The sequence below is a fragment of the Macrotis lagotis genome, chromosome 2 (assembly GCF_037893015.1).
Source record: "Macrotis lagotis isolate mMagLag1 chromosome 2, bilby.v1.9.chrom.fasta, whole genome shotgun sequence".
NCBI classification, from domain to species: domain Eukaryota; kingdom Metazoa; phylum Chordata; class Mammalia; order Peramelemorphia; family Peramelidae; genus Macrotis; species Macrotis lagotis.
Window position 1 is genome coordinate 9831694 of NC_133659.1, and position 12605 is coordinate 9844298.

The following is a 12605-nucleotide window of genomic DNA, read 5'->3' on the forward strand; positions in this document are numbered from 1 at the left end:
TGGTGTAGACCACTGCAATAGCTTCTGGTGGATCTGTCTGCCTCACATCTCTCCCAATTTGAACATAATCTATATTCAGCTTTTTGTAAAGCTTCATATGTATACCCTATCCAAAAACCTCTGTTTTGCTCCAGTATCAAACATGAGATCTGAATTTGGCATTCATATCCCCTCATAACTTCATCCCCTCCTACTGTTCCATTCTTCTCACCCCTTACTTTTGACCATATATTCTTCCATTCAATGATACCAGTCTGTTGACTATTCCACAAGCATGACTCCACCTCTGGACTTTTTTATATTTCCCCTGACTATCCCTTATGCCTGGAATGCTCTCACTCCTCTGTTCCAACAACAGATCTCCCTAGTTTCTCTTAAGGTCCTGCAGCCTTCAGTAGCCCCTCTTTATTCCAGTGTGCACTCTTTGTTAATTGATTCTTAGGTATCCTGTACATATCTTGCTTTGTATTATGTCCATTTGTTGTTTCTCCTTTTAAACTGTAAGCTCCTTGAGGACAAGAGCGATCTTTTGCTCCCTTTTGTATCCCCACTGCTTATCGTGTTGCCTGGTACATGGTAGGTGCTTAAGAAAGATTGATTTGGGGCTTGAACTGAGGTCCTTAATTGAATTCATGACTGTGTGAGAAGGGAGAAGAATCAGAGACATTATATGTAAGGATGAGAGGAAATTGGGGAATTAAGGATCACATCAAAACTGCAAAACTGGCTAATTAGAAAGGTAGTGATAGCCTAAACCAAAAGGAAAGTGGGGCAATTAATGCAATGGATAGATCTCTGGACTTGAAATCAGGAGAAGAGTCTTCCTGAGTTCAAACTTGGCCTCAGCTAGAAATGATGGACATAATGAATTCAGAAAAAAAACTTGTATGAACTACTTCAGACTGAAGTTATCAGATTCAAGAAAGAATTTCAGTGATGTAAATTGAAGAAATAACAACTACAAGGCATTTGAAGATGAGTTTTATAAAACCATGAAGACTAAGCCTGGCTCCAGAGGAAAAAACTTTCCCTGCATCACTCCCCATTCCCTGTCAGAATAGTCCATACTGAATATTTTGTCGTTTTTTAATTTACTGAACATCATATTTCTCTTTTAAAAAAAAATCTTTATTAAAAGAAATGGGTCCCTGAGCAGAGGAAGAATATGGGGAAAATCTATATGAAAGAATAATAAAAGATGTCAATAAAAATATTTTAAAAATAAAAGAGGATTTTGGTAACTTCAGAGAGAGGAGGTTGAAGTGAGTGAGGTCAGAAGTTAAATTGCAAAGGATTAAGAAGTAAGCAAGAGGAGAGGAAGTGGAGACAAGAAGTTCGGATAACTTTGTTTTTCCCTAGGATTTTGTGAAAATGAGGAGATTAGTGGAAATTTTTTCAGGATGTTTGTGTAGGTGTCAGAGAAGGAACAAGGAGCTAGAAAGAAGCTAAATACTGGTTTGGAGAATGATATTGAAGGCAATCCTCTAAAAAGGACAGGAGGGAATTCTTCTTGCCCCCCCCATTTAGAGGGTCCTGTCCCCAGCCTTTTTTCACTTTATATCTCTTCTGTATTTCCTCCTACTCAAAAAGATGCAAACTGCTTGATGTTAAGGAAGAAATTAAAGTCTATCTTGGAATGCCTAGAGGAGAAATTTGCTTGCTGAATTAATGATTAATTGAAGGATCAGTACATACTCAGATTATGTTAACCTGATGGGGCTGATTTTATGAAATGCTCTCTCTCTCTCTCTCTCTCTCTCTCTCTCTCTCTCTCTCTCTCTCTCTCTCTCATCTTTGTATCAAGCTCTATGGCTACATAAAAAGAAGAAACCTATAAATGAATATTATGGAAAAGCAAAAGAAAGCATACATTTTTAAAATACAAAAAGAAAAAAGAAAAGGCCAGGCATTAAATAGATGTCCTGAATTCTGCCACATACTACATAAAAGAGAACCTAAACAGCAAAATGGAGAAGCACAGATAAAATAGGAAGAATGATAGCAATGATGTCGTTCTGTCTTGGAAAGGAAAACTGCAAAGAGATGAGCAAAGTTCAGCAGTAACTGGCTCCATCCTGGAGCTGGCAGCTCCTTGGCAAAGTTCCAAAGATGCTTCTTGTGCTCAATATGCAGGAGGAGAGTTGGAGATCTCCGTGGTGACAATGATGTAATGGAAAGTCCTGGAGCAGCAACTTAGCAAAGAAACATTATTCTCAAACAAAATCATGAAGGCCACATCTTCCTCTGTGAGTAAATCTGTGAGTATGTGCTTCAGCACCAAGGTGAGCTCCCTCCCTCCTTCTACTCCTGTGCTGCAGGTTCACGGGCCATTTTTTATGATTCAATAAATAAAATCTATTCAAACTATTCTTACCAAGTAATTTTTACTACACACACACACACACACACACACACACACACACACACACACACACACACAAAACCACAGAAACCTCTTAATCAATGACTGATAAAACTACAGCAACTATAACCAGAGAGAGAGGGGGAGAGAGAGAGAGAGAGACAGAGAGAGAGAGAGAGAGAGAGAGAGAGAGAGAGAGAGAGAGAGAGAGAGAGAGAGAAAGAGAGAAAGTGAAAACACAAACACAATTTCTACATTTCATATTGCATGTGTCTGATCACAAACATTCCTTAAGTATTTAATATAAGCAGAGCCCAACATTGGGAACTTACCTCAGCGACAAAAAGATAAATGAGATATAGTTCCTGCCCAGAAAGGGACCCCAGAAACTGTCTAGTCTAAACCCCTGTTACTTTACAGAGGGAGAAACTAAGGAACCCCCCAGAGATAGGGTGAAATTTTCCCAAGGCCACACACAGGGAAAATGGTAGTCAAGATTCTAACCATAATATCACAAGTCACCATGCTCTGTGGCTTGCCACACTGAATCAAGTTTACACAATAGGTGACAAATTGAAGAAAACATGGGACCTGAAGTCAGGAAGATCTGAATTCAATTCCAACCTAAGACACCTGTTATATGACCATGAGCAAGGCATTTAACCTCTGTCTTCCTAATTTTTCCCATATGGAAAAAAATGGATATAATAATAGCACCTATAATATAATAATAGCACCTATAATATAATAATAGCACCTATAATAATAGCACCTATAAGATAATAATAGCACCTATAAGATAATAATAGCACCTATAAGATAATAATAGCACCTATAATAATAGCACCTATAATATAATAATAGCACCTATAAGATAATAATAGCACGTATAAGATAATAATAGCACCTATAAGATAATAATAGCACCTATAAGATAATAATAGCACCTATAAGATAATAATAGCACCTATAATATAATAATAGCACCTATAAGATAATAATAGCACCTATAATATAATAATAGCACCTATAATATAATAATAGCACCTATAATATAATAATAGCACCTATAATATAATAATAGCACCTATAAGATAATAATAGCACCTATAAGATAATAATAGCACCTATAATATAATAATAGCACCTATAAGATAATAATAGCACCTATAATATAATAATAGCACCTATAATATAATAATAGCACCTATAATATAATAATAGCATCTATAAGATAAAACAAAATTTTAAAGAACTGTATAAAGTAGTTATTATTTTAACTACTACTACTACCAAGTTGACTGGTCACAATGTCCTAGATTTAAAGCTGGAGACCTTAAAGGTATTCTACTCCAACCTCCAATTTCACAGATGAGGAAACTGAGATTCAGAAAAGGAACATGCTTTTCCCACAGTCACATAGGTAGTCAGTGGCAGAGTTCAGATTTATACTCAGGTCCCCTGACTTCAAATCAATATCTCTTCCCACTACATCATCTAGGGGAGATATAGTGACTCATGCACCAATTACCAACCACTTTGAACTTTTTCAATTCTTGAAAATGTGCCACATTTAAAGCACTGTGTTATCTCTGGTTTGGTTCTTGAATAGGATATGTCATTATTCCACCCCCCTGGACCTAGAAGTTGCCTGGCAACCAAGGTCTTTCAGATCAATAGATCCAACACAACCATGCTCTTCCAAAGTTGAGGACATGGAGCAGCTAGGTGGTAAAGTGGATAGAGCACCAGCCCTGAAGTCAGGAGGACCTGAGTTCAAATCAGGTCTCAGACAATAACCTACCTGTGTAACTTTGGGCAAGTCACTTAACCCCACTGCCTTGTAAAAAAGAAAAAAAAAAAAAGAGTTGAGGACACCAGAGTCACCATGACCCAATGGGGTACTCTTGCTCTCCCACCATTTCCCAAGTCAAATAGAATCTCATACTTCCTGTATTATTAATGATGGTTTGGAAGACCAAATAAAAAGAAAATGCAAAGAATGATCAATGTGTTATTCACATCAGTTCATTTAAATTCTGATTCTTTCTGGCCTGAGTCATGAAAAAATATCCTCCTTCAAGAATAAAATCAGAGCCATGTTATACGTAGCATAAAACAAATTTAAATCCCTGGTGGAACATCTCATTAAGTCACAGGTCAAATTTTCACCTAAAAGAGACCCAAGAGAACTGCTAGTCATAAGATCATAGATTCTAAGTTGGGATCTGCCTTAAACTTCATTCCTTTAACCATGGAGGAGATGAAGACAGAGAGCAAACAGTGGTCACTCAAGGACTTGGTAGGACTGTCAGATTTGCTCCAAATGCAGTGTTTTCTCCATTCTACAAGATTGCCTTCATTTGGGTGGATACGTGTGTGTGTGTGTGTGTGTGTGTGTGTGTGTGTGTGTGTGTGTGTGACTTAGAAGAGAGTATTTACATACAGACAAATGATTTTTTGAGAGAGGGGGTTTGCAAGGCAATGGGGGTAAAGTGACTTGTCCGAGGTCTTAGCTAAGAAATTATTGTCAGAGGCCAAATTTGAGCTCAGGTCTTCCTGACTCCAGGGCCAACCCTAACAAGTGATTTTTGAATAGTAGACAACACTTTGACCTTCTTAATTTCTTACTGAACCAAATCTTCCAGCATAATGGTTTATTCCCCTCCTCTTAATCCTATCCATCTTCTCTATGGGGTTCTCAAATGCCAAGATCTTGAGTTCAAATACTTCCTCTTCTATTGTTTACATGAATAACTCTGGGCCTCCATTAGCACACTTGTGCAAATAAAGTTACTGGGGGGCAGCTAGGTGGAGCAGTGGGTAGAGCATCAGCCCCGGAGTCAGGAGGACCTGAATTCAAATCTGGTCTCACACACTTAATAATTGCCTAGCTATCTGATCTTGGACAAGTCACTTAACCCCATTGCCTGCAAAAGAAAATAAATAAAATTAAGTTACTGGTTTAGGGTGGCCCCTAAAGTCTCTTTCATCTTAAAATCTGTAAGTGTGTGTTTCTCCATGGTGGTCTATTTACATATTCAGCATAAACACTGCAAAGTGAGATAATCAAGGGACCTGTGGAATGATAGGATTTGCTTTTTTTTAATGTGTTTTCCTCGACTAAGGGATTAAAAAAACCTCAACAAGTCCTTCATCCTCTTTGTCAAACAGAGGTCTGCCCCCATTCTCCTTAATTACAACATTGATATTTCTTCTGGTTTCCTTTATATTATGAATGTCAATATGAATATAATTCAGGGTACTGAGAAGTGTGATGGCAGAAGGTTCTATGTCCTCAAGGGCTGTCACATAAAGAAAGAATCTAATTTGTTCTGTTTGGTGCCAGAGGACAGAAATAAGGGCAATGGGAAGAAGATACAAAAAAGGCAAATCTAGGTTTTTGTAGGGGAGAAATAAACATGTCTGTCCCAAAGTAGAATGGCGGGGGAGGGGGGATGTGATTCTGTGATACAGGTTGGATGTGATTCTGTAGAGACTTGAGTCTGAATCCTTCCCATGACTCTAAGAGAATCAAGGCAGAGAGGAGGCTCAGTGGGTAAGGCTTTGGTCTTAGAGTCAGAAAGCCCTGAATTTCAAATTCCACCTCAGACTCTTCTTATTTATGTAATCCTGGACAAATCCTTCTGACCTCTGCCTGCCTCTGTATCCTCATTCATAAAATGGGAATAATAACTCCTCCCTTCTGTGTTGTTATGAGGATTAAATGAAACCTTTTCCCCACTCCTATTTATCAGATATTGGACTAATCACTTAACCTTGGTATGCCTCAGTCTCACATTTGTAACTTGGAAATAATAGATCATGCATCTAAAATTAGTAGCCTCACAAGTCCCCATCTGACTCTCTAGTTTTCAGATGAAGAAATTAAGACTCGGTAAGATGGACTTGTCTCTGTTCACATAGGAAGAGACCACCAGAGATAAGACTAGTACTAAAATCCTCTGGTTAAGGCAACACAACATTTAATTACAATTCAATTCACTATTTACTGAGGTCCTCCTTAAGAGATGATGAATAAAAGAAGTAAAAGAGAGTCCCTGCTTTCAAGGAGTTTGCAATCTAAAAGAGGAAGACAACAGACAAAAGAGACAAGGCAAGAATCAGGAACACCTAGTTTCTGGTTTTGCCTCTGAGATACTTTGCGTGTGTGACCCTATACTTAGTGTTCCAAAAAATTCATTGTCTGACCTATAAAATGAAGGGGGTTGAATTCTAGGGAGCCATACAGCTTGAATTCTATGATCCTATGAGGAATAGAGTGAACCATTCCAGGACCAGTCAGAACTTGGGCACCTCTAACTTTAAGGTCAAATCAAATTGTGACTTTAGAGGACCAATCCCAAAGCATATTGTTCACCTCCTGGGCATCACTTCTGGGTGAGGGACTTAGGGATCAGAACAAGATTTTCTCCTAACATCACCAAACTGGGAATTTGTTTTCCTTGACTCTTATTTACAAAATTTTCTTTTTCTTGTTTTTTTTTTTTTCTTTCAATGGTGGAGAAGATAGGAGAAAAAATAGATCTAACTTAAAAATAAAATAATTATTAAAAATAATTAAGGTGACCTCTATGTGACAGTGCAAATAAGGATTGTTTCATTCTTTGTGCTTCTCTCTTCAGAGTCTGGTATATAGTAGATGCTTAATAAATACTGTTGATTAATCAATGAGTCATCAGGGTAAAACTTAAATCAGAAGATGATGATGAAAGGATCACCAAAGAAAACCCCCAAAAAAGTCCTGAGCATTTGATGGGATCAGCAGTTCTGGGAAAGCTCTCTTTCAGTCCCATTGCTGTATGCACTATTACATAAATATGTCATTTTTTAAATTTATTTTTCTGTTAAGGGGAAGTCTTTCTTTTTTCTGTGTCATGATTGTATGTTCTTTTGAGGTCTACAATGAAAGCTTTAAGCTTGCAGCAATTGACAAGAAAGTGGCCAATTCAGACCTCACCACAGGGATTCTTCATTGTACTCAGACAAATTTGCTGGACTTTGGAGAGAAGCAGAGATGTTTTCCACTTTGGGTTAGAAAATCCAAGGGAGTGGAAAAATCTCTCTGACCCTCTTTCCCCAGATCCCTTTAAGAAGGGCCATGAAGCTTTCTGCTGATGGAATAGAAGTCATTTGGAATCACCCACTCTGAATGATGACAGCTCCTCCTCCACCCCGGTTTTTGCAGCTACCTTCTTGTGAGTGATCTCCCTGCAGCCTATTAGGTTGCAAGCCAAAAGGCATAGACTAGAGATTTCTGTAACCCTGGGGCTGTAGTTTCTAAGCACTTAGGCTACATTGGATGGCCTTTTGAAAATCACTAGAGTGTTTCAACTCATTCTAAAGAAACCAACTTGGATGAAATCAAGCAAAGGAAGTAGAATTTGGCAAAACATGGTCTCCAAAAACTAAGGCCATTCAAGCTTACCTTCAAAAAGAGGGGGTTTGGACTGTCTGGTTTCCAGCATCCCAACTTGAACCTGCCATGAACACTTGACCACTGGCAGGGAAGGAAAGTCATTCAAAAAAACTAGGAGTCAGGAAGCAGCATCCTGGTCATCAAAATCCCCTCAAATAATATGTCAGTGCTGAACAGCAGGGGATAAAAGCACTGAATGAAAGAAATAGCTCTTACCCCATGGGAGCTTACATTCTTTTGGAGGAGACAACATAACTGTAAGCACAATGGATACAAAAAGTATCTGAGGTTATTTGAGAAAGAATAGTATCCAGAAAGATTTCATGGCATCTAGATGGCCCAGTGGATAGAGTACTGGTCATGAAGTCAATGGGACTTGAGATAAAATCCAGCCTCAGATACTGATTAGCTATGTGACCTTGAACAAGTCACTTAAGCCTGAGTGCCTTGAATCTAGGGCTATCACCAATCATCCTAGTCACCCAGGCTAGGCTCTAGAGGACAAAATGGGGCTGGTGACTTAGCACAGCACCCCCTTCACTCAGATCCAATACATATGAACGTCATGACATCACCTCCTTGATGCCATAGTCTTCTTCAAGAATGAAGGACAGATATCACTGGGGATAGCTGTGAAGTTAAATGGAATCATATTCTCCATACCGCAGTAATCAGGTCTCAACAGTGAATCTTTTCCCAACATCAGAATGAGCCATTTGATTTTTTTCATGAAAGTTTATTTTCCATATGTAAAAGTTAATTTGCAAACAGACAGGGTCCACCATGTGATTGCTTGTTAACATTTTAATTGATCTCTTCAATGTGAGCTTTCCTACCAAAACCAGAAGTCCCAGTTCTGGACTTTTGGCCTCATTAATGTATTTAACTTCCTAGGTTAGGAAAATTCTTATGTTAGGAATCTCTTAAACAACTCCAAGTGTTAAGAATTTCCCCTAAAGCATTGAATGGAATGAATTTCCTGGGACTGATGAAGCCAAGGCTTGAACCCAGATCTTCTTTGAGGCAAAGTCAATATCCAATCTCCAAAAAAATGAAAACTCTTATCCCATTCGTGGTTGACTATAACTAATGTCTTTCTATAAATTCTCAAAAGAAGGTTAACTCCAAGTGCTGAGAATCATCCAAAAAAATTATTTAGTGAGAGTGGAGAGAGTGGGGAGAGAGAGAGAGAGAGAGAGAGAGAGAGAGAGAGAGAGAGAGAGAGAGAGAGAGATGAATTAACTGGTCACCAAATTATCCCTTCAAGTGGCTTTTCTCATGCAATTTTTATAACTGTTAAGTAAAAGTTAAATTCATTGGGTTTGGCACACTAAATTCTTGGAGACCCTCTTCTAAAATATGATGGGAGCAGTTGGGATAGGTTCCCCCCCTCCACAGTATTTTTATATGAGTTCCATCTGTGGACTACAAAAAGCATCTCAAAAAGAAAGCCATATTTGCTGAGGTACATAACAGATTGTTAGAATTTGTACAATCCAATCAAAGGCTCATATATTAATAGCTATAAAGTCATCAGCATTATTATAGAATAGCACAACTTCAAAATCCTGATTCTGACAAATGTCTCAAGTGGGAAAGTCAGTGAGGGAGTCCTCACAATAATGACACTCTCTCTACAGTGAAGACATAGCTTGCCTTGTGTGCAGACAAGTGATGGATAGAATCATTATTATGCTTTAAGGGAATTAGCAAACCTGGCTCAGCAGGCTTCTTTGCATTGCTGTGCAACCTGGGGAGAAGTGTTGGCAGAAAATGAAGGAGCTGAGTTGATCTCAATGGGGAGAAAAATACAGTGGAAACATGGGACTCTGATGCCAATAATGGCTACCAGCAAGGAGTGCAAGGAATGATTTGGTCCATGGGCCAGACGGAGTCAGAGGGCAATTTCTTCTTCTAAAAACTTTACAAACAGAGCCAGGAGGAGGCATTTGTATACCCTACACAAATTCAGAAAATGACTATCTGGAATTTGAAAATGATACCCTCCTGTTTGTCAGAGACTTTGTACCTTCTAGGTCAACCCATGCTACTTGATGTGTTAAAAAGAAAAAGGAAAAGAAAAAAAGTGCTGTCTGCTATTTCCTCACATTAAAGATGCATCTCATTATAAAATTTCATGACTAAAATGATGGTTCTTCTCTTTCCATATGGTACTGATGTGGTTGCTCTCATCATACTTCCCATGAGGTCTAGCTCTTCTGGTGATTTCATAGAGATCAGCTTTAGTGCTAGAAAAGAACTGACAAGTCACCCAGTCCAACTACTCCCCCATTTTACAGATGAAAGCCAGTAAGATAAGAGCCCTTCATTTCTGACCCTGAGGAAGGTAATAGCCTTTAACTTCATCATCCTCATCTATACTCTTTGCTCCATCTTATTTTAAAGAGTAGACAGTGATGACAACCTGACGAGTGACCAAAACAACTAACCTCTGGTTCCCTCTATCCTACCTACTTAACTCCCTGTTTCAGGTCAATGGGAACCAAAGAATCCTGGGTTCTTGAGATCATTGACCTATAAATGGGAATTAAAGACCCCCAAGGGCATCTAGTTCAGGCTTCTTATTTTACAGAGGAAGAAACTGAGACCTAGAGATGTTAAGTGACTTGCTCCAAGGCACATGGGGAATAGATGACAGAAGTAGGATATCAATCCTAACTCCGGTACCAGTGTCCTTTCCACTATGTCTTGGGCTCAGAATTAAAGGCCTGAAGTTCTATTGTCTCAAACCTGCTTGGAGTACAAAGCTCTTCTATACTACCCCACCAAGAATTACTGCCCAGTCTTTACATAGTTACCTTGAGGGACAAAGATTTGGCCGGTGTCTCATGATGGTTTCACCAACCCTTCTTTAGGATGTAATTTTTGGAAAAGCCAGTCCTTCCCTCTTTAAGACCTGTGTATTGCCTGTCCCATCAAACTGGATACCACACATCCCAAATTGTTATGATAGCCCCATGCCCTGCCCTTCCCCTTTTTATAACAAAGAGCCACAGGATCTCTAGTAGTGTGATAAAGGGATCATGAGATAACCAGTGTTTTGAATTGATGATTCCCAGTTAGTTAATCCAGTAGAGAAGGGAGCTGTCACTAAGGAGGGTGGCAGATAGTCCCCCAGAGTTCTTTGCAAACATGCTTCAGCCCTACCCAAGGAAGAGATTAGGGGTTTCTCCACACCTCTTCTACCAAAGCAAGTGAGCAATGACCCATCCTGAGCAGAGGTTAAGGCCCCTCCATTCAATGACAGCCCTATGTGATATCAAACATTAAGCCAATTTTTACTGCATATAACCTCCTTTCTGTAACCTAATCACTGAGGAAGGCTAGATGAACCCTCTAATGTGATGTCATCTCTTCCAAGAAATAGATTGCAAGCTCCTTAAGGGAAGGGACCATTTCATTTTGGTATTTGTCATCCCAATGCCTTGTCAGTGTTGATGTGGCAACTAGGTAGGTGGCTCGGTGGATAGAGAGCTGGTATTGAATAAAATTCTGGCCTCAGACACTTCCTAATTGGATGACTATAGGCAAGTCACTTCACAAATTAAAATTGTCAAAGAGATCTGCCTCAATTTGTTCTTGGGATCAGGAGCTCATAAAAGCACCTACTTCCCCAGCTTGTTATGATGATTCAATGAGATCATAATGGAAAAATGCTTATCCCGGAGTCTCACACAGTAAGCTTCACAGAAATGAGAGTAGAGAGTAGAGATGGTGGCAGTTACCACTGAAGAGTGGAAGGCACTTTTCTCAATTCAGTTTTCCCTAGGCCTTTTTTTCCATCCAGACTCTTCTGATAAGGTGCCACTGCTCTGTGGTGACTCTCTAAGGGAAGGCCTAGTCATCCTTCCAGGGATGCAGATGGCCTTGGTTGTGACTTGGGTTTTAGTCTCCCTAAGCCTCTTTCCTCCTGCCTCTCACATGGCAGGATATCAGACTGAGTCCAACGGAAACAGCAGGTCTTATGTGGGTGAACAGTTCCTCCTTTCAGACAGCAGCAAAGTCTTGGAATACTCAGGTTAGAAAAGCCTTAGTCATCCAGAGGGAACCACATCCAGGCTTCACCTGATCCCCATTCTAGGCAAGGTGAGGGAGCTCCAGGACTCACTTAAAAGACAGGGAACCAGATGGAGTAGGCATCATTTGGAAAGGCTAGTTATCTGTTAAGTACGGATGGAATAAGTAGCAGAATTATTACCATTGAACCTCACAGATGGTTTAGTACAATGATAAAATAAAATCCAGACCTGTTGCCAGTTTCCCAGTGAGGGGAACAGAGGGCATCTCCCATGGTCAATGAGAGCCAGGATGTTGAAAGTTGCCCAGCCCAATCTGCCTTCCTCCTTTCCTCAGAGGTCTATCACCAAAGAACGATCCCATGGGCCACTGGGTTGATTCTGTTGACCAAGTAAGCCAGGAAGGAATGGCCCAGGAGGTCACTGGATGGCAGAACTCTGAATAGAAGGCAGACCCAGAGACCATTAAAGGTAATCCCTTTATTTCTTTTTTAAGACACTGGGGTGCATAAACCTTGTTCAGAGTCACCCTGCTAGGAAGTCTCTGAGTGAAGATTTGAACCCGGGACCTATCGCCAAAAATCCAGCCAGGTAGCCTAGAAAAGGAAATGCCAAAATATTTGATTTTTAAGAAATCATAGACATAAATTAAAAGGAGGAAATCACTCAATGAAAATATCAGCAACCATTTGTGAAACTCCTACTGTGGGCCAGGCACTATAACACCAAAACAAAATAGTGACTGCCACCAAAACATAGGGAGCTT